Source organism: Scyliorhinus torazame, chromosome 2 (assembly GCF_047496885.1).
Source record: "Scyliorhinus torazame isolate Kashiwa2021f chromosome 2, sScyTor2.1, whole genome shotgun sequence".
In the NCBI taxonomy this organism is placed as follows: Eukaryota; Metazoa; Chordata; class Chondrichthyes; order Carcharhiniformes; family Scyliorhinidae; genus Scyliorhinus; species Scyliorhinus torazame.
In genome coordinates, this window is record NC_092708.1 from 100,231,082 (window position 1) to 100,256,127 (window position 25,046).

General features: G+C 46.5%; 2 protein-coding genes across 8 annotated transcripts in view; one reads left to right on the plus strand and one right to left on the minus strand.

Annotated features, from left to right (window-relative positions):
* pkp4 (plakophilin 4) overlaps nt 1–21,998 on the minus strand; it is a 328,075-nt gene extending 306,077 nt beyond the window's left edge. Inside the window, 1 exon segment of the mRNA XM_072474888.1 lies at nt 21,812–21,998. The gene's annotated coding sequence lies outside the window, so the exon portion shown is untranslated.
* A 113-nt stretch (nt 21,999–22,111) lies between these two features.
* Nucleotides 22,112–25,046, plus strand: part of LOC140390043 (coiled-coil domain-containing protein 148-like) — a 301,551-nt gene continuing 298,616 nt past the window's right edge. For 6 of the 7 annotated variants that reach the window (XM_072474916.1, XM_072474899.1, XM_072474930.1 and 3 more), the window contains exon 1: nt 22,112–22,251. The gene's annotated coding sequence lies outside the window, so the exon portion shown is untranslated. The remainder of the gene's footprint in view (nt 22,252–25,046) is intronic. The other variant, XM_072474954.1, reaches the window with a different exon arrangement.

The window sequence follows — 25,046 nt, forward strand, 5'->3', positions numbered from 1 at the left end:
AGCTGTTAACCATCTCCACCTCAGCTCCATTGATGCAGACAGAAGTGTGTACAGTACTTTGCTTCCTGAAGTCAATGACCAGCTCTTTAGTTTTGCTGGCATTAAGGGATAGATTGAGGTCGTTGCACCACTCCACTAGGTTCTCTATCTCCCTCCTGTATTCTGACTCGTTGTTATTCGAGATCCGACCCACTATGGTCGTGTCGTCAGCAAACCCGTAGATGGCGTTAGAACCAAATTTTGCCACGCAGTCGTTCATGTACAGGGAGTAGAGTAGGGGGTTAAGTACACAGCCTTGTGGGGCCCCGGTATTGAGGACTATTGAGGAGGAGGTGTTGTTTATTCTTACTGATTGTGGTCTGTGGGTCAGAAAGTCAAGGATCCAGTTGCAGAGTGAGGAGCCAAGCCCTAGGTTTTGGAGCTTTGCTATGAACTTGGCTGGAATATGGTGTTGAAGGCGGAGCTGTAGTCAATAAATTGTAGTCTGATGAAGGAGTCCTTGTTGTAGAGATGCTCTAGGGAGGAGTGTAGGGCCAGGGAGATGGCGTCTGCTGTGGACCGGTTGCGGCAGTATGCGAACTGCAGTGGATCTAGGCGTTCTAGGAGTTTGGAGTTGATGCGCTTCACGACCAACTTCTCAAAGCACTTCATTATGATTGATGTCAGGGCCACCGGATGGTTGTTCTTTGGCACTGGTACGATGGTGGTCTTCTTGAAACAGGTGGGGACCTCAGAGCAGAGTAGGGATAGCTTAAAGATGTCCACGAACACATCTGCCAGCTGATCCGCGCAGGCTGAGTGCGCAACCAGGGATCTCATCCGGATCCGTCGCCTTCCGAGGGTTCACTTTCAGGAAGGCCGTTCTGACTTTGGAAGCTGCGACGGTGGGTATGGGTGTGTTTTGGGCTGCTGGGGCGCTCGACAACGGATCGATGGTTTCCTGCTCAAACCGAGCATAGAATGCATTGATTTCATCGGGGAGGGGTGTGCTGCTGCCGGAGATACTGATCGGCTTCGCTTTGTAGCCCGTTATGTTGTTTAGGCCTTGCCACAACAGATGAGTGTCTGTAATGCTAGCCTGTGACTCTAGCTTGGTCTGATATTCTCTCTTGGCATCCCGGATGGCTTTTCGGAGGTCGTATCTGGATTCCTAAAAGTCAGGGTCGCCTGACTTGAAGGCCTCAGACCAGCCCTTCAGTGGGGAGTCAATCACCCGATTAAGCTAAGGTTTCCGGTTGGGGAACGTACGTACTGCTTTCTTTGGCACGCAATCATCCACACATTTGGTGATGAAGTCTGTGACAGTGGTGGCACACACATTTAGGTTGGTCACTTCCCCACCTTGTTTTGCTCATTTGTTAAGTTGTTTTCTGAATTATTACTATGCTTTTTGTTGTTTTCTTTTTGTAGTGGTTTGTAAAAATTATTGAAAAATTGAATAATAAATTAAAAAAAAAAAAATTTAGGTTGGTCACCGAGTTCTTAATATGGATATTCTATCGCTGAAAGGAATGGTTTGGAGATACTACTGGTGCCTCTGGTCTAAAGTGGGTTAGGTGGGGTAATGAAGACCCCAATTGTGGGAAGAAAATCCAATCTTATTCTTCAGTTGCCCAATTAATGGCAGCGGCTAATCTTTTATTCATGGCATGTACAGGGTATCCAGCACACTATCAAAAGGAAAAAGATTCTCTCATTCTTGAGAGGAGCCTTACTTCAAGGTTTGGGAAACGAGCATTTAAAATTGGAGTGGGTGGGGAAGCTTTCTTTCGTATCCTTTTCATCAAACAGTGGGGGTCAATCCTTTTATTCTATTTAAATCTTTTTATTCTCCTCATTTAACATTTTCATCAAATAAACATCAAAAGGAACAAACAAATACAAAACCAAACTCCCACACAAAAACAGCACTCCATTCAATACGCAGACCTAACCATCCACCCGTACATTCCAGGTGGAAAAGAAAATTAACAGTCAATCAATAAACAATGCGATTGAAAACATCAATAGCCCAACCTCCCACCTAATGTTCGATGGCAAACAATTCTTGAAAGAGCATAATAAACAGTCCCCATGAATTGTAGAATTCTTCCTTCACCCACCTTAGCTCGAACTTCACCTTCAAGAGTCATAAATTCAAGAACACCCCGCCAAACTGAGGCACAGGGTGGAGAAGCTGACCTGCACCCTAACAGAACTCGCCTACAGGCAATCAGCAAGGCGAAGGCTTATCTTCCCCCACACCCGCCTGCAGCTCAGGTCGGTCGTACACCAAGGAAAATGGCTTCTAGGGGCCCGGTTCCAAGTTCACCTGTCATACCGCCAAGATGATACGAAAAAACCTCCCTCCAATACTTCTCCAGCTACGAACAGGACCAAAACATATGTACATGGTGTGCAGGGCTCCTTCCACAACACTCGCACGCCCTCTGCTCCCTCCAAGAGTCAGCTCATCCTCTCCCTCACGAGGTGAGCCCTACACGACCTTCAGCTGTATCAGCCCCAACCTTGCACGCGAGGTTGAGGTGTTCACTCTCTAGAGCACCTCACACCACAAACAGTCTTCCATAACCTCCCCCAACTTTCTCCCACTTGGCTTTAACCCCCTCCATGGACACCTCGTCCGCTCCCAAAATCCTCCCGTAGATCGCCGACACCATCCCCTTCCCAATTCTTCTGCCGTCAATACCTCTTCCAACCATGAGGGAATCAGCGACGCAATCGGGAAGCTCTGAACCTCCTTCCTAGCAAAGTCTTGGAGCTGCAGGTACCTAAGACTTCCCCACAGTCCATATATCTCCCCCAACTCTTCCAACCTTGCACAACATATTCTCTCTTCCCCCCCCCCCCCCCCCCGGAACAGGTCTTTTAATACCCTAATGCCCTTCTCCGCCCATCTCCGAAACCTCCCACCCAGCCTCCCTGGCTCAAACATGTGGTTCCCCCTAATCGGCATCACCCCTGACCCCAGCTTAAAGTGCTGTCTCAACTGCCTCCAAATCTTCAGTGTTGCCACGACCACCGGACTCCCAGAGTACTTGCCCGGGGCTATCGGGAGCGGCGCTATTACTAACACCCTCGACCCTGACCCCCAACACAGACCCCCCTCATTCTAACCCACTGGGACTCTCCTTCCAGCCCAACCCCTCACCTTTTTGGCAATCGCCGCCCAATAGTGATCTAATAAGTTTAGGATGTCCGCCTGCCACCCTCTCTGCAGGACCACCTTCCTAATCCTGTCTACCCCCCGAAGTGATCGACTTGCCCACTTCCTTTAAAAATGCCTTCGGCAAAAAGACCAGCAGGCACTGAAATAGAAATCGTGGCAACACATTCATTTTAATCGCCTCCTGTCCCCCACCAATCTCTCCAGTGTGGCCTGTCTTCCTCCTCCAGCCTTTGCTACTCCAACCCGTCCAGAAACTCCCGCATCCCCTGATCCTCCCCCGGTGACCTCAGACCTATACAAATTTTCATGAACTCCTTAAACACCTTATTAATCTGGTCTGGGGCCATCACCAATTTCCTCCTATCTCACACCTGGCCAATTTCCCTCGCCGCCACCTCCCTCTGAAGTTGGCCTGCCATACTCGCCTGGCACACTGCCTTCCACGTGGACAACCTATCAAAGTTAGCCTGTAGATCCCTCCTGCTGTCCAAAAGTGCCGGATCTGCATCCCCCATGTACCTCCTGTCCACCAACATCTCATCTATCAGCCTTTGACGCTCTTCCCTCTCTTTATCCATTTTGATGTGGAGATATCAGCGTTGGACTGGGGTGGACACAGTAAGAAGTCTTACAATACCAGATTAAAGTCCAACAGGTTTGTTTCAAATCACTAGCTTTCAGAGCGCAGCTCCTTAGTCAGGAGAATGAAGAGGTGGGTTCCAGAAACACATAGCCAAAGTCAATGATGCAAGTATGCAAAGTCATAGTATCGTCTTGCATCATTGACTTCGTTAAAATAATTGGGGGCGGGGGTGGGGGGGGACCTAAAATATATATTTTTTTGAATTTAAAGACCAGCAGGTCCTCCGAGTCTCCTCTTTTCTAAGGCCTAAGGAAAGAAGTCCCAACCTATTCAATCTTCGCCAATAGTTATTCGTTCTGATACCACCTTTGTATAATTTTCTGCACACTCTTCATTGCTTCATGTGTCCTGGAGATCAGAACTGCATACTTGGAAGTGCAGCCTGACCAGGCCCATTCCCCTATCCCCGTAACAATTTTCTGTGAATTCTATACCTTTAAAAATAAACCCTTTACTCCACAGAGCTATTTCTTAACTAATCTGCCATCCTTATGGCTCTTCTCCAAGCTCCACTTGTAGCCTTTGTTCTTTTATACACAAGGCTTGCAAAACAATTGCCAATGCAAATAAGTCAAAGCTTACACATTAAAAAGATCTTCCGGCATTGCTCAAGTTCTAACGTACAGCTTTCGGATTTCCTGTGACCAAATGACAAGTGAATAACCTGTAAATCAGGCACTAGATTTGCCATTATAATAATCTTTATTAGTGTCAAAAGTAGGCTTACATTAACACTGCAATGAAGTTACTGTGAAAAGTCCCTAGTCTCATTCACCTAACAGCATGTCTTTTGGGACTTGTGGGAGGAAACCGGAGCACCCGGAGGAAACCCACGCAGACATGGGGAGAACGTAGACTCTGCACAGAGGGTGACCCAAGTCGGGAATCGAACCCGGGTCCCTGGCACTGTGAAGCAACAGTGCTAACCATTAGGGTGGCATGTGGCGCAGTGGATAGCACTTGGACTGCAGCGCTGAGGACCCGGGTTCGAATCCCGGCCCTGGGTCACTGTCCATGTCAAGTTTGCACATTCTACCCATGTCTGCATGGGTTTCACCCCTACAACCCAAAGATGCGCAGGTTAGGTGGATTGGTCACGCTAAATTACCCCTTAATTGGAGAAAAAAATAAATAATTGGGTACTCTAAATTTAAATTAAAAAAACAGTGCTAGCCATTGTGCCATCATCATGCTGCTAATAATAGTGTATTAGTTATCATTTCGATACCGTCTCATTTTATGTTGTAGCCCAATACTCAGTTGTGCAGACTTTTATAGAGACTAGCCACTGACATTCAGCACCAGGGAAGCTTTGAATTGACATGCTATACAATGGACAAGTTGGAATTCCAAGATATCAAAACTTGATGAAATTCATTAAATCAGCTGATTAGCTAACATGGCAACATGGAAAGGATTTCTGATGCCCGAAGAAATGAAGCATGCACTAAACCAAAATTGCAGCTTCCTCTCTTCTGGTACCAACCCCCCTCCTTTGCAAATCTGCCAACACCTCTTCATTCTCAAAAAACACACCCTTGACTTTACGTCTGTTATATCTATGAGAGAAAAAAGGTATGGAGGTGCCCATGCTCTGGATTCTTACAAAGACGTTAAGAATCCATTGAGAGGTTTTATTAGCAATGTTGCTCATACAATCCAAGATGGAGAACGGAAGCCTGTACAAATACACACTGCTACAGATCACCTGACACTTCACCAACAGGGATGTATTCTCGGATCCATAACAACACCCTTGCAAACTCGCATCCCATCTCCAACCCCCGTTTCCACAACAGTCACCTCAAATCTGCAATCTGTCCAATAACGCTGGTTTGAACCACGCCAGCCAGGTGGACATCTGTCCTTTTCAATGTCACAAATGACACTATTGACCGTGGGAACACAACACTCCTCATCCTTCTTGATCAGGCTACAGCCACACCATCCTCAAAACACTCCTTCCATCATCCAACTGAATGGCATGCTCTTGCCTTTTCTATTCTCACTTGGAGGCTCTTTTTTTAAATAAATGCAGTCGAATCAACTTAAAAAACCTAATAACTCTGTATATGGGGATGGCACAGTGGCTAGCACTGCTGCCTCACGGCACCGTGGACCTGGGTTCGATCCCAGCCCCAGGTCACTGTCCATGTGGAGTTTGCACATTCTCCCCTGGTCTGCGTGGGTCTCACCCCCACAACCCAAAAAGATGTACAGGGTAGGTGAATTGGCCACGCTAAATTGCCCCTTAATTGGATATACTAAATTTTTTAAAACTCTAAGACGACACAAAGGATGCCCAGAAGAGAAAAGCAGGAAGGTTTGGGGCCAGAATCAATGGTCAGATTCTGAGGATCACAAGGCTCTGTGCAAAGCAAGATGGCGGGGTGGGCTCTCCTTCTCCCCTACCTACCACACCGCTGACAGTGGCCACATAGTGGTGATGGAATTAGAAAAGCATCGACAAAGTTTGGTGATTGATGCTTTAAAAAGAAAATCATCCACGAAGCAGTGGCCCATACGAATTTAAAGCTGGAGAAAATGAGTGAAATCGTTGAACCGTGGTACCACGTTGAAAGGCATTGAAATGGCCCTGTCGGATCATAGTGATTGGATCACATACTTAGAAGCCAAGTTCTTTTTTAAATTTAGAGTACCCAATTCATTTTTTCCAATTAAGGGGCAATTTAGTATGGCCAATCCGCCTAGCCTGCACATCTTTGGTTTGTGGTGGCAAAACCCACGCAAATACGGGGAGAATGTGCAAACTCCACACGGACAGTGACCCAGAGCCACAATTGAACCTGGGACCTCAGAGCCGTGAGGCAGCAGTGCTAGCCACTGTGCCATGCTGCCCTCTTAGGAGCGAACATAACCTCACAAATTGAAACCAACATAAATCTGAAGGCCAAAAAAGCGACCTTGAGAATTGATCACAAAGGCAAAATGTCCACATTGTGGGATTACCGGAGGTGATGGAGGACTGCACTCCTACTGATTGCTTTACAAGCACTTTATACAAAATGGTGGGCAAGGTTGTTTGCGTCCCTCCAAGTTAGACCAAGCTCATCCCTCCCTGCAGCTGAAGCCTCATGTTGGAGAACCACCACATGCGTCAATATCCGGTTTCACAGCTTTTATAAAGGAACCGATCCTTCGTTGGGCAAGGGAGCACCAGGAGATAAACTGGTAGGGTCAGTTCATCAGAATTTACTAGCACGGACCTGGCAAAGAGAAGAGCAACCTTCAACAGGGTGAAGTCTATCCAATACCAAAAAGGAGTTAGGTTTGGCATGATGTACCCAGCTTGCCACCATGTGACTATTGGGGAGAAGGACCGCTTTTTGGAGAAGGACCACGTTTTTGATTCTCCAGAAGTAAACTCCTCTATTCAATACTTAATTCAAATTCTGTTTCACACTTGTTCAATTCTCCTCCTCAGGTTATAGATGATCCTAATGGTCGTTATATTATGGTCTGTGGTTCACTGGGGTTTACACCATGAAAATGGAATGATTGGATCGATACAAACTGGGAGAGATATTGAAGTGCATTGTGCAGCTGCAGTCTGGCCAAGTCCTGGGTCCTGATGGCTTCCCAGGTGGTTTCATAAGAAGTTCTTGGAGCAGCTCATACCTTTAATAATGGACAAGTCTATCGGCCCACTGTCTGGGGTTCACTACCCCAACCCTTACTCAACCTCAATTTCTTTGTTCGGATGACAGGAACTCAGTAGAATGTGGGTCGTACCGACCCATCTCACTTTTGAATATGGTAGTTAAGTTGCTGGCTAAGGTCCTGGCGTCCTGGTTAGAGCCTCGTCTCCCAGATATGTTATCAGAGGATCAGACGGGCTGTGTGAAGATCCGACAGTTGTCAACCAATATTCCTCACACACAGCACACCACAAAGTATAAAAACACCACATCAACCTTAACAAACAGCCACAGATCTCCAACCTACCCAGATACCAACACCCCACCACCTCCCGCTTTCCCAATTTTTACCCCCTTACACAACCCCGATCTCACCGAGCCCTCAATCCCCTTGAAGAAATCAATGAACGGTTTCCACCTCCGAGCGAACTCCTCTACCGACCCCTGCGAAACAAACTTGATTTTCTTCAACTTCAGAAATTATGCCAGGTAGTTCACCCACACCCCTGCCTTTGGCGGCTCAGAATTCCTCCAACACAACAGAATCGGTCTCCGAATTATCAGGGAGGCAAAGGCCAACACATCGGCCCTTCTGTATCCCCCTCGGGGCTCCTAGGTCTTCCAACACCCCAAATTCCGCCACCTACGCACTCGGGGCCACCACCACACCCAGAACCTTGGACATAACATCGGAGAACCCGAGTCTTGGACACACCGAGAACCCGTGGATATGATTCGTGGGGACCCCTGTGCACCACCCACACCCGTCTTCCACCCCTGCAAAGAACCTGCTCATCCTCGCCACCATCACGTGGGCTCTAAGCACCACTTTAAATTGGATGAAGCTTTAGGGTTTTGGCAACGGTTGGTATCATTACCGGTACAGGCTTTGAGAGCCGAAGGGCCTGTTACTGTGCTGTATTGTTCTTTGTTCTCACATGACGAGGACTTGTTCACTCTCCGCTAGGCCCCCACACTCAGCCCGACCCACAGCTCCTCTACTCCCTAACAATTCCTTGTATATATCCAACATCCTCCCCTCCCCTATTTCGTCGTCCGACAACTTATCCTGCAACACCGGAGGCGGCAGCCCCAGGAAGGGCGGCACCTCTCTTCACAAAATCCCTCCCCTGCAGGTACTTATAAGCCATTCTCTTTGGGCAGCTCATAAAACTCCTCCAGCCCTACAAATTTTTCTATCTCCTCCAGCCCCTATAAACAAGTCCAGAAAATGCTCAATCCCCACCTGCCTGCCTGAATCCACACCCTTAACGCCTACACATTTGTGGAATGTCTAAGAGATGGTTTTTTTTTGAGCAGCTGGTGACAGAGCCGACTAGGCAATTCTGGATTTGGTTATGTGTAATAGAACATAGAACAATACAGCACAGTACAGGCCCTTCGGCCCACGATGTTGCACCGAAACAAAAGCCATCTAACCTACACTATGCCATTATCATCCATATGTTTATCCAATAAACTTTTAAATGCCCTCAATGTTGGCGAGTTCACTACTGTAGCAGGTAGGGCATTCCACGGCCTCACTACTCTTTGCGTAAAGAACCTACCTCTGACCTATATCTATTACCCCTCAGTTTAAAGTTATGTCCCCTCGTGCCAGCCATTTCCATCCGCGGGAGAAGGCTCTCACTGTCCACCCTATCCAACCCCCTGATCATTTTGTATGCAGAGGCAGACTTGATTAGGGAAAGGTGAAGGAGCCCTTATGGAGCAGTGACCACAACCTGCAGTTTGACGGGGGAGAAGCTGCAATCAGATGTAACTGTATTGCAATTAAATAAGGGTAACTACAGTGACATGAGGGAGGAGCTGGCAAGTTGATTAGAAAAGGAGCCTAGCAAGGAAGACAGTGGAACTGGCCAGTTGATTGGAAAAGGAGCCCAGCAAGGAAGACAGCGGAACAGCAATGGCTGGAGGTTTTGGGGGTTATTCAGGAAGCACAACAGAAATTCATCCCAAGGAGGAGGAAACATACTCAGGGGAGGACAAGGCATCCATGGCTGACAAGGGAAGTCAAGGACAGCATAAAAGCTAAAGAAAAAGCATACAAAGTGGCGAGAATTAGTGGGAAGTCAGAGGATTGGGAGCTTTTAAAAGCAAGCAGAGGACAACTAAAAAATGCAATAAAGGGAGAGATGAACTATGAGTGCAAGCTAGCTAGTAATATAAAGGAAGATAGGAAGTGTTTTTTTCCCAAATATATAAAAAGGTGAGAGAGGGGCAAAACTAGACATTGGACCAGAGAACTGGAAAGTGGCTAATGTAACACCACTGTTTAAGAAGGGAGGGAGGCAGAAGGCGGGAAATTATAGGCCGGTTAGCCTGACTTCGGTCAATGGTAAGATTTTAGAGTCCATTATTAAAGATGAGATCGCAGAGTACTTGGAAGTGCATGATAAAATAGGACTGAGTCAGCACAGCTTCGTCAAGGGGAGGTCATGTCTGACAAATCTGTTAGAGTTCTTTGAGGAAGTAACAAGGAAGTTAGACAAAGGAGAACCAGTGGATGTGATTTATTCAGATTTCCAGAGAGCCTTTGACAAGGTGTTGCATAGGAGACTGTTAAATAAATTAAGAGCCCATGGTGTTCAGGGTAAGGTCCTGGCATGGATAGAGGATTGGCTGACTGGCAGAAGGCAGAGAGTAGGGATAAAGGGGTCTTTTTCGGGATGGCAGCCGGTGACTAGCGATGTACATCAGGAGTCAGTGCTGGGATCACAACATACATTAATTATCTGGAGGAAGGAACTGAAGGCACTGTTGCTAAGTTTGCAGATGATACAAAGATCTGTAGAGGGGCAGGTAGTTTTGAGGAAGCAGGTGGACTGCAGAATGACTTGGACAGGCTAGGAGAGTGGGCAATGAAGTGGCAAATGGAATACAATGTGGAAAAGTGGGAGGTTATGCACTTTGGAAGGAGAAATGGAGGCATAGACTATTTTCTAAATGGGAATATGCTTAGAAAATCAGAAGCACAAAGGGACTTGGGAGTCCTTGTTCACGATTCTCTTAAGGTTAATGTGCAGGTTCAGTCGGCAGTTCGGAAGACAAATGCAATGTTAGCATTCATGTCGAGAGGGCTAGAATACAAGACGAGGGATGTATTTCTGAGGTTACATAAGGCTCTGGTCAGACCCCCATTTGGAGTAATGTGAGCAGTTTTGGGCCTTGGATCTAAAGAAGGATGTGCTGGCCTTGGAAAGGGTCCAGAAGAGGTTCACAAGAATGATCCCTGGAATGAAGAGCTTGTCGTAGGAGGAACAGTTGAGGACTCTGGGTCTATACTCGTTGGGAGTTTAGAAGGATGAGGGGGGGGGGGGGGAGAAGGGGGATCTTATTGAATCTTAGAGGACACTGCGAGGCCTGGATAGAGTGGACGTGGAGAGGATGTTTCCACCTGTAGGAAAAACTAGAAGCAGAGGACACCATCTCAGACTAGCGGGATGATCCTTTAAAACAGAAATGAGGAATTTCTTCAGCCAGAGGGTAGCAAATCTGTGAAACTCTTTGCTGCAGAAGGCTGTGGAGCCAAATCACTGAGTGTCTTTAAGACAGAGATAGATAGGTTCTTGATTAATAAGGGGATCAGGGGTTATGGGGAGAAGGCAGGAGAATGCGGATACGAAAAATATCAGTCATGATTGAATGGCGGAGCAGACTCGATGGGCTGAGTAGCCTAATTCTGCTCCTATGTCGTATGGTCACCACCACTGGGAGTACCTGGCCGGCAAGAATGGAAGAGGTGCCAACAACAGAGCCCTCAAATCCACTCCCCTATGCCCAGTGTTTTTCAAACTATTCTGCACCCCCCCCCCCCCAAATGCACTCCATGAACCCCCTCAACTCTCTCACCACTGCTGACCGTCTCAACAACTTAGGACTCAACTGATCCAGACCTGGGTGCAGGACTGTATTCAAATCTCCCCCCCCCCCCCCCCCCCCTCCATCCAAAGTTGGGGCATATGCACCAGGACCACCAGCATTCCCTCCAATTTCCCACTGACCATCATATACCTACCCCCTGGATCTGCCACATGCTCCCCACCTAGAAAGCCACCATCCTAGTCTTCACGTCGAGCCCAGAGTAGAAAACCCATCTCTTCCCCAGCCTAGTCTGATCCCCGGGTCTCCTGCAAAAACACAACATCCACCTTCAGACTCCTTGGATGCATGAACACACACTACCATTTAACTAGTTCACGTCAGGCCACTCACTTTCCACCTGACCAGCCTGGTTCCCTCCCCCCATCAATCATATCCCTTTTTAAGTCAGCCCCCAGATTGCATCACACACTCCTCCTGGCCCGTCCTCTGTAGTACGCCGGCATCTCTCCCTTCCCAACTGTGCCACACCAACCACACCCATGTCAGCAACCCTTCCTTCTCCACATCCCTCCCCCACCCACCCACCCAAACAAAAAAAAAAAAAAACACCACCCTCCCCCCGGCAACCCCATACCACTTCCACTAACTAGCCTGCCCAGCAAGCATGGTGGCCCCGTCCAATTCCTCAATCTTCACCTCACCCCTCCAATCCTCCCAACCATCAACAAAAGAGAAACATGTACACTCACCATCACCGCTCCCCCATCAAAACCCACCCCAAATGCCTCAACGAACACAAAGCTCCTCTCCAAAGTTCAATGTTCTCACACTCCTCTCTCAAGTCCATCGCCTCCTCTGGCAGGTCAAAATAAAATTTCTGCTTTTGGTGTGTCACCCATAAGTGGATAGGGCACAAAAACCTGAACTTCACCCCCTTAAGCAGGGCTGCCTTTATCCGGTTGCACCCGGCCCTCCGCTTCGGTTGCTCCGCAACCAGGTCCATATAAATCCTCAGCTCACTCCCTTCCCAGGTGCATTTGTTGGCCTGTCTTACCCACTCCAGAATTTCTCCTTTGTCCAAGAATCAATGCAGCCTCACCACCATCTCCCTCGGCGGTTCCCCAACCTGCAGCCGTCTCCTCAGCAATTGCCCCACATCAAAGGGCCGGTCGAAGGCCCCCTCCCCCATCAACCTCTTCAGCATTCCCGCCACATATTTGGCGGCCTCCGCTCCCTCAATGCCCTTAGACATCCCGGCAATGCTCAAATTCTGCCTCCTGGAGCGGTTCGCAAGGTCCTCCAATTTCTCTTAGCCTCTTCTGGCTGTTCCAACACCATCCCCAGCGAGGCCAGCCGATTCTCATGCTCCCCCACCTTCTGAATTACCAGGCCTTGAACCTCTGCTCCACACGTACAATCACCACCCGAAGCAATTCCACCACCGTGGCCAAATCCTCTTTGCTACTGGAATTTATTATTTAAAAAGAAACTCCACCAGCTGCTCCGTTGACCACTGGGTGGGCAGTGCTGGTCCCTTGCCTTCCACCATCTCCACCTGCAGCTCACCATGAAAACATTCCTGCTCCAGCTGCTCTTTCTTGTGGCACTTCTCATCCACTGATCCATACATGAGTCCCACCAGAAAGTATTACCTTCCCTGGGCACTCGTACACCTTTTGCCCTGAAACACCACACCATTTAACTAGTGGGCTGTGACCAGTGGTGTTCCACAGGGATCAGTGCTGGGACCTTTGCTGTTTGTAGTATATATAAATGATTTGGAGGAAAATGTAACTGGTCTGATTAGTAAGTTTGCAGACGACACAAAGGTTGGTGGAATTGCGGATAGCGATGAGGACTGTCTGAGGATACAGCAGGATTTAGGTTGTCTGGAGACTTGGGCGGAGAGATGGCAGATGGAGTTTAATCCGGACAAATGTGAGGTAATGCATTTTGGAAGGGCTAATGCAGGTAGGGAATATACAGTGAATGGTAGAACCCTCAAGAGTATTGAAAGTCAAAGAGATCTAGGAGTACAGGTCCACAGGTCATTGAAAGGGGCAACACAGGTGGAGAAGGTAGTCAAGAAGGCATACGGCATGCTTGCCTTCATTGGACGGGGCATTGAGTATAAGAATTGGCAAGTCATGTTGCAGCTGTATAGAACCTTAGTTAGGCCACACTTGGAGTATAGTGTTCAATTCTGGTCGCCACACTACCAGAAGGATGTGGAGGCTTTAGAGAGGGTGCAGAAGAGATTTACCAGAATGTTGCCTGGTATGGAGGGCATAAGCTATGAGGAGCGATTGAATAAACTCGGTTTGTTCTCTCTGGAACGAAGGAGGTTGAGGGGCGACCTGATAGAGGTCTACAAAATTATGAGGGGCATAGACAGAGTGGATAGTCAGAGGCTTTTCCCCAGGGTAGAGGGGTCAATTACTAGGGGGCATAGGTTTAAGGTGAGAGGGGCAAGGTTTAGAGTAGATGTACGAGGCAAGTTTTTTACGCAGAGGGTAGTGGGTGCCTGTAACTCGCTACCGGAGGAGGTAGTGGAAGCAGGGACGATAGGGACATTTAAGGGGCATCTTGACAAATATATGAATAGGATGGGAATAGAAGGATACGGACCCAGGAAGTGTAGAAGATTGTAGTTTAGTCGGGCAGTATGGTCGGCGCGGGCTTGGAGGGCCGAAGGGCCTGTTCCTGTGCTGTACATTTCTTTGTTCTTTGTTTGTATTCCAGTGGGGAAGGGCCAAAAAAAAACTTTGGGGGGTAAAGCCACCAAATGTGTGACCACTCACTCCATGGCAGCCATCGAAGTCTTCAGCACCTTTTAAACATCGTCCTCTCCCCTCCACAACCAGAGGTTATAGTGTCTTTAAATGTAGAAAAAACATTTGATAGCCCACCCTGGGGAGATTTGGATTCGGCCCTAAAGGTGCCTCCTGGATTCGTCTGTGGTACTCCAAGGCCAACATTCGTACAAACACTATTCTGAGAACACATTCCGAGCAGGGGCACTGGACAAGGCTGTCCTCTCTCCCCACTACTCTTTGCAGTTGCTATCGAGCCCCACTCGATAGCACTGAGTCAGTGGAGGGCTATTTGTCAAAATGGGAGTGCAGCATTGGGTTATTGCTTTATGCAGACGACCCACTTCTGCACATTGCAGACCGGACTCCCTCCATAGACAACATAATGAGGACACTCTACATTTGGTACCTTTTCTGGTTACAGACTAAATGTGGGTGTTTTCCAGTGAACCCACCTGCTAGAGGACCTCAACTTAATTAACTGCCATTCTGTCTAACACCAGTTTGTTATTTGGGGGATTTGTGTAGCCCATAATTGGGCATCACTTCACAAATTAATGCCAAAGCAGATCTGCAGAGGTGGTGTAGCCTCCCTCTGACCCTGGCAGGTCGGATTCAAACAATCATGGTGAATGTGCTTCCCAAATTTCATTTTCTTTCAATGTATCTCCATTTTTCTGCCCAAATAGTTTTTTTTATTATGGACAATAAATTGCTTTCTACTTTTATTTCGGTGGTTTTAAGTGTCCCAGAGTCCACAGCACTCCGCTCCTTTCTTCATCTCTCCCTTTCTTCAGCCCCAATTTGCGGTAATCACCTCTTCTTGCCTTCAGGCTTGCGGCCATCGTTAAAGTCCCCGGGGGGGGGGGGGGGGGCAAGAGGACTTGTGCCTTTTGGGGATCAATTGGTAATGGGGAAATTCACCCATTGAGAAGCTGGCTGACTAATTTCAGTTACCCAATTCTAACCACTTTCATTATTTTCAAATTCGAGATTTTTCTTTAAGGTTTTTCCTTTGCCCCACTCCCCATTCCTTCCTTCGTTCTTCACCTTGAAGGCTCTCCTCAAAACCCATGTCTTTGCCAAACATGTGTCCTAACAGTGTCATATCTGGCTGGGTATCCAATTTGATTTCATAATTCTCTTGTGAAATGCCTTAGGATTCTTGACTATATTAGATGTGCTGGATAATTGCAGGTCATCAGAGTAGGGACCTGGGGTTAGGAAAGCTTACTTTTTAAAAAAACTTGTGGTGACAACATAAATCCATCTAAAATTTGAAACACGTTTAGCAATCTAATTCTTTGGAAAAGGTGTTCGTTGTTAGAGGTGAAAGTATTCTAAGAATTCAATAAAACGCTACAGGCAAAACAGTTGGCAACATTTACTCACCTGAAGTTTGCAGCAAGCACTTGGTGGTGGGGGAGAGAGAGGAAGAGGAGGAGCGACAAGAAGACGACAAACCGAACTGTGCTGACTAACTGTACCGTAAGCTTGAGAAATTGAGAGAATTGTTTTTTCCTGCATTTTCCACCTTCGGGAACAGTGGCAAGCAGGAACTTGAGCATTTTAATATGCTCACGGCATGCTAATACTGGCAGTCACATTCCAAACAGGGAAGCACAGGTTCCTCATGAAGGATATAATACAAATGTACCCAATCCTAAATTGATGTCAATACTCAAAATTATTATATACTCATACCTAGAACAAAACACGAGGTGATAACTTGCCTTGATTCACACTCCCAAAGGGTGATTCACAGACAGAGAAAAAGATGGCGAGAAAGAGATACAAGATATAGCTAAAAGGCACAGTGGCCTAAATTTTGCCCCGATAATGATGGTGAAAATATCAGGAAACTGATGGCACTTCCATTGTCTGCACATACAGATAAATGCAGAAATCTCAAAGTTACTGCCAGTGATTTGATGCTCCTCCAGCGGGCATGCTGTTCAGGTTCCTCCCCTCCACACCTCCCAAACCTCCAGAGTGCTACCCCAAGGCAATGCTAACTGGGTTTTGAATGGTTCACAATTTCTGCCAAACTCCCTGACTATCCCTGAAAAAAAGCTAGTTTTATTTACAGAATATCTAATTTCCTAATATTGTAACATTCCACTTTTCCATGGATATTTTAATTTAGATATTAATCCAATTATTTATTTGGCTGTGAAAATTTAAATTAAGCGAAGGATAAATCACTTTTAACTTACTGACTCATCCACTGAATACTTCAATGTGATTATCCTGCTTGCTGACATCACTGCTGCATACCTGAAGATCCCTTTGACTTGGCACCAGATTTAAACTGCTATTGGGCAAGGGGAAGTTCATGCCAAAGACTTCTAGAACTTTGTAGGCAGTTCCCAGGGGTCAGCAGTGGGTTCTGTTGCACCACCGCTAACTGTAAAGTCTTCTAATTATCACAGGCAGTTTTTCCAAGCTGAAATAAATCTTGAATTCATACATTTGCTACAACATTCAAGGTAGCTTTTCAGAATACAGAATTAAATGAGCCCTACCAAAGTGAGATGGAAGCTACAGGTAAGAAACAATGAAGCTGCATTATGTAGTGCAATTCACAATCCAATTTCCCAAAGCACCTTACAGTCCATGTAAGCACTTGTGACAACATAGCAGCACAGCAAAGTTGCAAAAACAGGGACACAGTAAAATGCTCACGGTGGGGCCAAATATGGCTTTGGTTTCCGTGATGTTTAAATTATAGGAAATTGCAGTTCAGCTATGACTGAATAATGGACAAGCAGTTTAACAGCACAGCAGTGGAGGCATTAAGGTGGTGGAGAAACCCTGGCTATCATCTTACATATGGAATCTGATCTTATGTCAGAAGCAGTATGTGGTTGAGGAGAGGAGGGCGGCCTGGCAGAAATGCCATTACTGTAATGCTTGGTCCAATCTGATAGAGAAAGTTACCAAAACCACTGAGCACAAGGAGGGAATAATACACCATGGTAACAATCATTGTTTTTTGAGAGTTTGGAGAGAGGTTTGTTGGGAACATAGGTAAAGATGGAGCTGAAGTCAAGAAAATCAATGGCTGTAGAGGTATTGTGGCAAATAGAGGACCACGGTAGGCAAGTTAATTTTCAAGTGACATGGATATATTGGGAGTGAGGGAAAATGAGGGTAAGAGGAGGGGTTGTCCCATTTCCATCAGGGACAAAGATTAAAAGTGACATTGGGAAAGGTGGAACAGGTAGAGAGAGATTCAAGGAATGGCCACATTGATTAAAGTGATTGATAGCTGCCCAGGTAACTGGAAATAAAACATAAGCTGTGCACAAAGCTATGGTGGGATTTGCTGTGTAATTGTGTTGAAGATTTTTGCAATGCAATCCACTAACGCACTCAATGTAGTACTTATAAAAAGTAGGAATTAACAATTTACTGATCGTATTGGTACATCGACTAAATCATAATCAGATGCATTGCTTAATGTACGGGCATTACAGTAATGTACGGGCTTAAGGGCAGCACGGTAGCACAAGTGGATAGCACTGTGGCTTCACAGCACCAGGGTCCCAGGTTCGATTCCCCACTGGGTCACTGTCTGTGCAGAGTCTGCACGTTCTCCCCGTGTCTGCGTGGGTTTCCTCCGGGTGCTCCGGTTTCCTGCCACAGTCCAAAGACGTGCAGGTTAGGTGGATTGGCCATGATAAATTGCCCTTAGTGACCAAAAAGGTTAGGAGGGGTTATTGGGTTACGGGGATAGGGTGGAAGTGAGGGCTTAAGTGGGTCGGTGCAGACTCGATGGGCCGAATGGCCTTTTTCTGCACTGTATGTTCTATGTACGATGCAGGCAGAGATTTGTCACAATTTAGTTTAAATGTCTCCAATATCAACATCTCTTTTTTTAGCTCCTAGTTTACTGTCTATTGCTGGAATGAAATTGGTGTCTGCCCCAAGGTAATTTCATCTGTCTCTGATTCTAATAGACCAATGTTAACTTTAGCTACTCTCTTCCTTCCTACGTACTTGCAAAATTACTGGCTAGTTTATGCATTCTATTTTTTCTCCTTATCAACTTTCTTGTTGCCCCTTGCTAGTTTTTAAAACATCCCCAAATCCTTAGACTGTTACTTTTTTGTTTAAGAACAAGGAACAGGAGTAGGCCATCTGGCCCCTCGAGCCTGCTCCGCCATTCAATGAGATCATGGCTGATCTTTGTGGACTCAGCTCCACTCTCCGGCCCGTACACCATATCCCCGAATCCCTTTATTCTTTAGAAAGGCATCTATCTTTTTCTTAAAAACGTTTAAAGAAGGAGCCTCAACTGCTTCACTGGGCAAGGAATTCCAGAGATTCACAACCCTTTGGGTGAAGAAGTTCCTCCTACACTCCGTCCTAAATCTACCTCCCCTTATTTTGAGGCTATGTCCCCTAGTTCTGCTTTCCCCGACCAGTGGAAACAACCTGCCCGCATCTATCCTATCTATTCCCTTCATAATTTTATATGCTTCAATACGATCCCCCCGCATCCATCTGAACTCCAATGAGTACAGTCCCAGTCTACTCAACCTCTCGTCATAATCTAATCCCCCTCAACTCTGGGATCAACCTAGTGAATCTCTTCTGCACTCCCTCCAGTGCCAATATGGCTGCAATATTCTAACCCTCTTTTAGCCCCAATGTGCAGCATATCTTATCAAAGAGCAGGCCACTTCAGCGGTTCACAACTGACCATCCCCAGTGTGATTCTGTGATTGGACAACATTTGCTAAACAATCCTGTGTGCTAAGTACACTAACAACGACTAAGTTTATCGGTCAAGCATGTAGCGCACTTCCTCATGCTAGAAGATGCATTAACACACAAGGGCGCTGTCCTTTGCAGACAAAAAACATTGCATGGTTTTCAACTAAACAAAATAGTTGACAGCCATTCGGTTTCATTCCCTAGGGCAATGCATGACCAGAGTCAACTTGCTGGATTCAAATTTAAATCAAGTTTGATAGGTAACAATCAGTTAACTGGTGCGTTTTCCATGCCAACGCCTTTACTAGCGTGCACTTCCCAATTAATCAGCAATCGCTTCTCATGCGTTGTTCCCTTTACATTTGCCATTCCTGTGAATTGTCCTGATGAGTGAAAGACAAAACCTTTAACATCTTTTTCAGAAATACTCGAATAATTGGCTTGAAGTATAAGGTCCTTGTTTGTGATTGGAATGTCACTGTTAAATTTAAACTGGAATTCAATGGTTATGAACACTATTCCCCAGTTGATCATTTACTATGACATTACTAATTAACCCTGCTTCATTGCACAATACCAAATCCAATATAGCTTCATCCCAAGTTGGCTCCAAAAAGTATTGGCTCAAAAAACTATCACAAAAACATAGTACAAATTAATCTTCTAGATCACTCTTGCCAATGTCCCAATCAATAATATTTAAGTTGCCCACAATTATTACATTGAAGACAATATTTTTTTGTTTATGGTATGAATACTGTTGGGGAGGGCTATAAACTACTCCAACCAGTGTTTTCTGACTCTTGCTATTTTTTGTTCAACTATACAGATTCTATTTCTTGATTTTGAGGCCAGATCTCAATCCTGATGGTCATCCTTTAACACTATCATGGTTACCACTCTTCCTTTGTCATTTCACCTATCCAAAATAGTGTACACCCTGGAATATTTATTTCCCAATCTTGATCATCATGCAACCATGTCACTGTAATGGTTTTTAGATCCAAACCTCTATTTTTGCCATTAGTTCAGCTATTTTATTAGATGCTTAATGCATTCAAATAAAGAACTTTTAATTAAATTTTTAACTTCTATCCCCTGCAATAACCTTGTTCACCGACGTACAATTTTTGTTAAATTCTTGTCTCATTTGCAGATCAAAAATACAGGAGGACATTAGGCAGTTAGTGGTGAAATGTGCAACTCTCTGCCACATGGAGCGATTGAAGCTCAATAAATACATGAGAAGGCCGAGAACAGGCTTGAGGAGCTAAATGGCCTACTCCTATACCTATTTAGACTAGGGTTGGGTGGGTAGTAATTAGTACGGAAAGGCAGCACTATAATCACTGGCATAACCAGTTGGGTCACATGGGTTGTTTCAGTGCTGTAGATGTTGTACTACTTCTCATTTGCTTGTGGAATCCTGCTGTAAATAATACTATTTGGCTAGTCACTGAATCCAAATACTTCATGTTAAGTACAAACACCAGACTAGCAAAGTACTGTAAAAGTCAGTCTTCATTTTCTTTGCTCTCAATAACATTTTCAACACTTCTCTAATCCAACAGTACTAAAATGTTTGCTTGAATGGCAAGTTGAATTTAGAAAGCAATTAATATTGCATATCTTGACTGGGGGGAACAATTTACCAAATGGCCCCTTATCCTTCAATTCCTGCAGTTTTTCATCATTTTGAACTACAAGAGAGGCATGCAAGATTTAATTTGTTTCCATTTGGGGCCAAACTATATTCTGGTGATCCAAACTATTTGAACTCTCTGTAGAAAAATCTAAGTACCCGGAGAGAGCAAGCAGTATAAATACAGTACAATGAATGGGTTAATTTGACAAATGCAACATGTTATGTTCAAGCGGGCAAATAGTCTTCCAAAAACTCAGGTTTCAGTAAAATTCCATGTAGAAAAATACTCCTGCTCCACGAAATAATTTTGTGCGCTTTTGACAAAGAAACAAGATACGTGAAGGTCCAGTCAGGTCGGACCACATTTTCATTTAAATGATCCAAATTGGAATCACGCTTCCAAAATGCCTTTCGATAGCCAATTTCAGAGGATTGTCAGACTCATCGGAATACATTTAATGTTATACTTCTGGTTTTAAAGATCGTAAGTCTGTTGTAACTCGCATGGAATGACTATTTTTTTTTAAAGAACGTCAGATTTTAAGCAATTATGAAGTGTGTTCGTTATTAACACAACAAATCTACAACCCAGTTAAAAGTTAAACAAAGTAGTCGTACACGGAGATTTGGTAACGCCCAATTACCGCACAAGGACGGTTTTATCACCACTCACAATCAGGGATCGTATTCTCGACAGGCCAGTATAGCCAATGCAGCACACACTGGCGCAAAGGCGTATTTCTTCTTCATAATGATGCAAAACAAATGGTCAACCCTTCAATTGTTTTGTAAATAGTGGTCGCATTCCATGGTTCCCGGAGCGAAAACAAATATACTAAACAAGGGGCGGGGAAAGAAAAGACTTAGCAAAGGGACACAGAATCGAAACGCCGTATATTTAAACGCAAAACCTTCGCTCTATTGCCGCCACACCTTCACTGCAGGAAATACTTATTCAAGTGAAACACTCCACTGTGGAGGAACGCCGCGAAAACCATCATTTGAATTGAAATTCAACATCGGGAGCATTCTCGCCTCGGATTTTCATCTTCAAGAACAATAGACAGCAAATGGTGATGGAGGTCGTTTCGTCCCCTTCCTTCCCAAATAACTGTTCGCATAGAAACGAGGGAAAAGAGTAGGGGGAGGGGGGGGGCGGTTGAAGGTGAGTAAATCACCCCCAACTCCGGACCTCGCTCACCCGAAAACGTTGCCCACCTTCCCCTGCCCCTGGGGTTGTGCACACCTGTGTTTGCCCGAGAACCAGGCTCTCTGTTCACTCTCACACACACACACTCACACTGAAACACTTACTGCTCCGGCTGACCGCGCCTGATTTCGTAAAGGGTACCATGGAAGATTAGAAGGGAACGGAATCCCCGTTCACACAGCACATTTATTTTCTTTCCTTTCCCCTCCACTCTCACATCTCCCAACTTCAGCGTGAAAGGAAAATCAGAACCGATCGCCGCCCGCTGCGTCACCGCCCTGCTCCCGGGCACGGCTGGGTCGCATTGGTCAGCCCAGTAGCTATCCTCGCTGCCATTGGGCCGCTCCCCTTGCAAACTAAGCCAATGGGGGAGCGTGTACTTGGTTGCCAACACGGCGTCGCCTGTCAACAATCCCCCCCGCCCCGCCGGCCTCGGCAAGATGGGAAGGTGAATGAAGCCACCATTCCGACAGCGAGCTCACCTGCCCGAGGCACTGAGAAACCGCCTCTGGGAAAGGACCACAGCCGCCGGGATCCCCCAGGTGTAAGTTAAAATTGTGACAGTGTAGACATTAAAGTAGGAAACATTGTGAAAATACTTTTCCCAGTAAACTGGATTTTTTTTCTCTCCAGAATTTATTTACTTACGTGAATTTACTTACTCCTATCAGCGTTTTGAAACCACGCCAAATCTTTCAGCCAAGATGTCCCATTGTGACCTTTGCCAGTGATCGTTTCTCTGCCATGTATACTGAATTGATACTTATTAATAATTATTTTTTATTAGAGTCACAAGTAGGCATACATTAATACTCCAATTAAATTAATGTGAAAATCCCCCCGCGCCTGTTCGGGTACACAGAGGGAGAATTCAGAATGTTCATGTTGTGTTATGCTGCTTTGGATAACACAGGCTGCTACTTGATGCAGCTTGCTCTAAGCCACGTGCTGGGGTGTGATGCTGCTGATCAACCCTGGCTACCTCTCTAGATGTCTGTCTGTGGAAAGAGGCAGGGTGTGAGTGCCTCATCCCTTTTATAGTGTTTATGTCATGCCCCCTTGTGGTGATGCCACTTGAGTGCCCTGACTGCCCATTGGTTGTGTCCTATTCTGAGTGTTCATAGGTTGCATGTTTGCATATCATGACATCTCCCCTTTTTAAAAATGTATATACATGTGAATGTGTCTGCCTAATATGACTGACTGAGGAATACAGAACAGAACAAACAAAGCAAATGCTCATAAGTCCAGTCTCTGAGGCTTGCGTCTGATCTTCGTCGACTGCTGGAGAGATGGTGGAGGGGATGACGGTGTCGTGACAGGCGAGTGAGAGGACGACTGGTGGCCTCGTAGTTCGAGGTGTCTGGAGGTGGCAATTCAACATGTGGAAATGGAGGGGAAAGTGGTTGTGGGCAAGCAACTTTTCACAGTGCCCTTCGATTCCTTTGCACAATGGAGCCATCAGCCATACGTATGACATAGGATCGGGGCGCGGCCTGTCGATCAACGACAGCCGGAGCAGACCACCCACCATCCGGCATCTTGATCCTGACCGTGTCTGCCGGGGATAGCATGTCCAGATCGGTGGCATGTGCATCATAGCCCTGCTTTTGGCTGTCGCGAAGCTGCTGCATCTTCTGCAGCACCGGGAGGTGATCAAGGTTGGGCAGGTGTATGGCTGCAAGCGTCGTCCGCAGGTCCCTGTTCATCAGCAGTTGAGCTGGCGACATGCCAGTGGACAAGGGAGTCGCCGGTACACAAGTAGTGCAAGGTGTATGTCGGAAGCGGAGTCCGAGGCCTTGCGGATGAGCTGCTTAACGATGTGCACCACTTTTTCGACTTTGCCATTGGACTGCGGATAGTGCGGACTGGAGGTGACATGCCTGAAATTGTAGCTCTTGGCAAATGTGGACTATTCTCGACTGTGGAAGCACGGGCCATTGTCGCTCATGACGGTGTTCGCGATGCCATGCCGTGAGAATGTCTCTTTACATGCTTTGGTCGGTGAGGTCTGGCAGCTTCAGCACCTCAGGATAGTTTGAAATGTAATCGATGATTAAGATATAGTTGCGACCATTCGCGTGGAATAGGTCAATGCCAACTTGGACCACGGAGAGGTGTCTTGGTCATGTGGTTGGAGCGTCTCCTTGCTCTGCGCTGGTTGGAACCTCTGACAGGTTTCGTAGTTCAGGACCATGTCCGTGATGTCCTGGTTGATGCCGGGCCAGTAAACAGCTTGCAGGGCCCTGCGTCTGCACTTTTCTACGCCCAGGTGTCTCTCATGAATCTGCCGCAGCACCATGCTCTGGAGACGTAGCGGGATGACTATCCTGTCCAGCTTGAGCAGGATGCCGTCGATCAGCGTCAGCTCATCCTTGACGTTGTAGAATTGACTGCATTGCCCTTTCTGCCAGCCATTGCTGAGGTTGTGGATGACTCGCTGCAACAGGGGGTCTTCGGCCATCTCTTCTCGGATGAGAACGACTTCTCATCTGTTGCCAGGAGAGTGCTTGCACACAGTTGTACCTGCAATTCAATGTGCTGGATGATCTCCAGTGGTTCACCGGATGAGTTGACGGAACGGGACAATGCATCGGCGATGATGAGCTCCTTGCCAGGTGTGTACACCAAATTGAAATCATATCTCCGGAGTTTGAGCAGAATTCTCTGCAAACGAGGCGTCATGTCGTTCAGGTCCTTTTGGATGATGTGGACCAGAGGCCTATGATCGTCTCAACAGTAAATGTTGGCAAGCCGTAGACATAATCATGAAATTTGAGGATGCCGGTGAGAAGACCTAAATACTCCTTCTCAATCTGCACATATCTGGTCTCAGTGGGTGTCATTGCCCGTGACGCGTATGCTACTGGTACCCAGGATTACGTGTCGCCTCTTTGAAGCAACACCGCCCCTATGCCATCCTGACTCGCATCTGTGGATATCTTGGTCTCTCGGTCTGGGTCAAAGAATGCAAGGACGGGTACAGTGGTGAGCTTGGCTTTCAGCTCCAGCCACTTTGTTCGATGCTCCGCCTTCCACTCAAAGGCGGTTGATTTTTTTCACCAGGTTGCGTAGGGCCGTGGTGTGTGTGGCCAAATTCAGGATGAACTTGCCAAGGAAATTGACCATTCCCAGGAAGCGCAGTACTGCCTTCTTGTCCTCGGGGACTTTCATTGCCTCGATGCCTTTAATTATGTCTGTGTCTGGGCGCACACCGTGTTGCGAAATCTAATCGCCCAGGAACTTCAGCGTGGATGTCCCAAAACAGCACTTGGACCTGTTTAGCTTGAGGCCATGTTAATGTATGCGTCAGAATACTTTCTTGAGTCGCAACACATG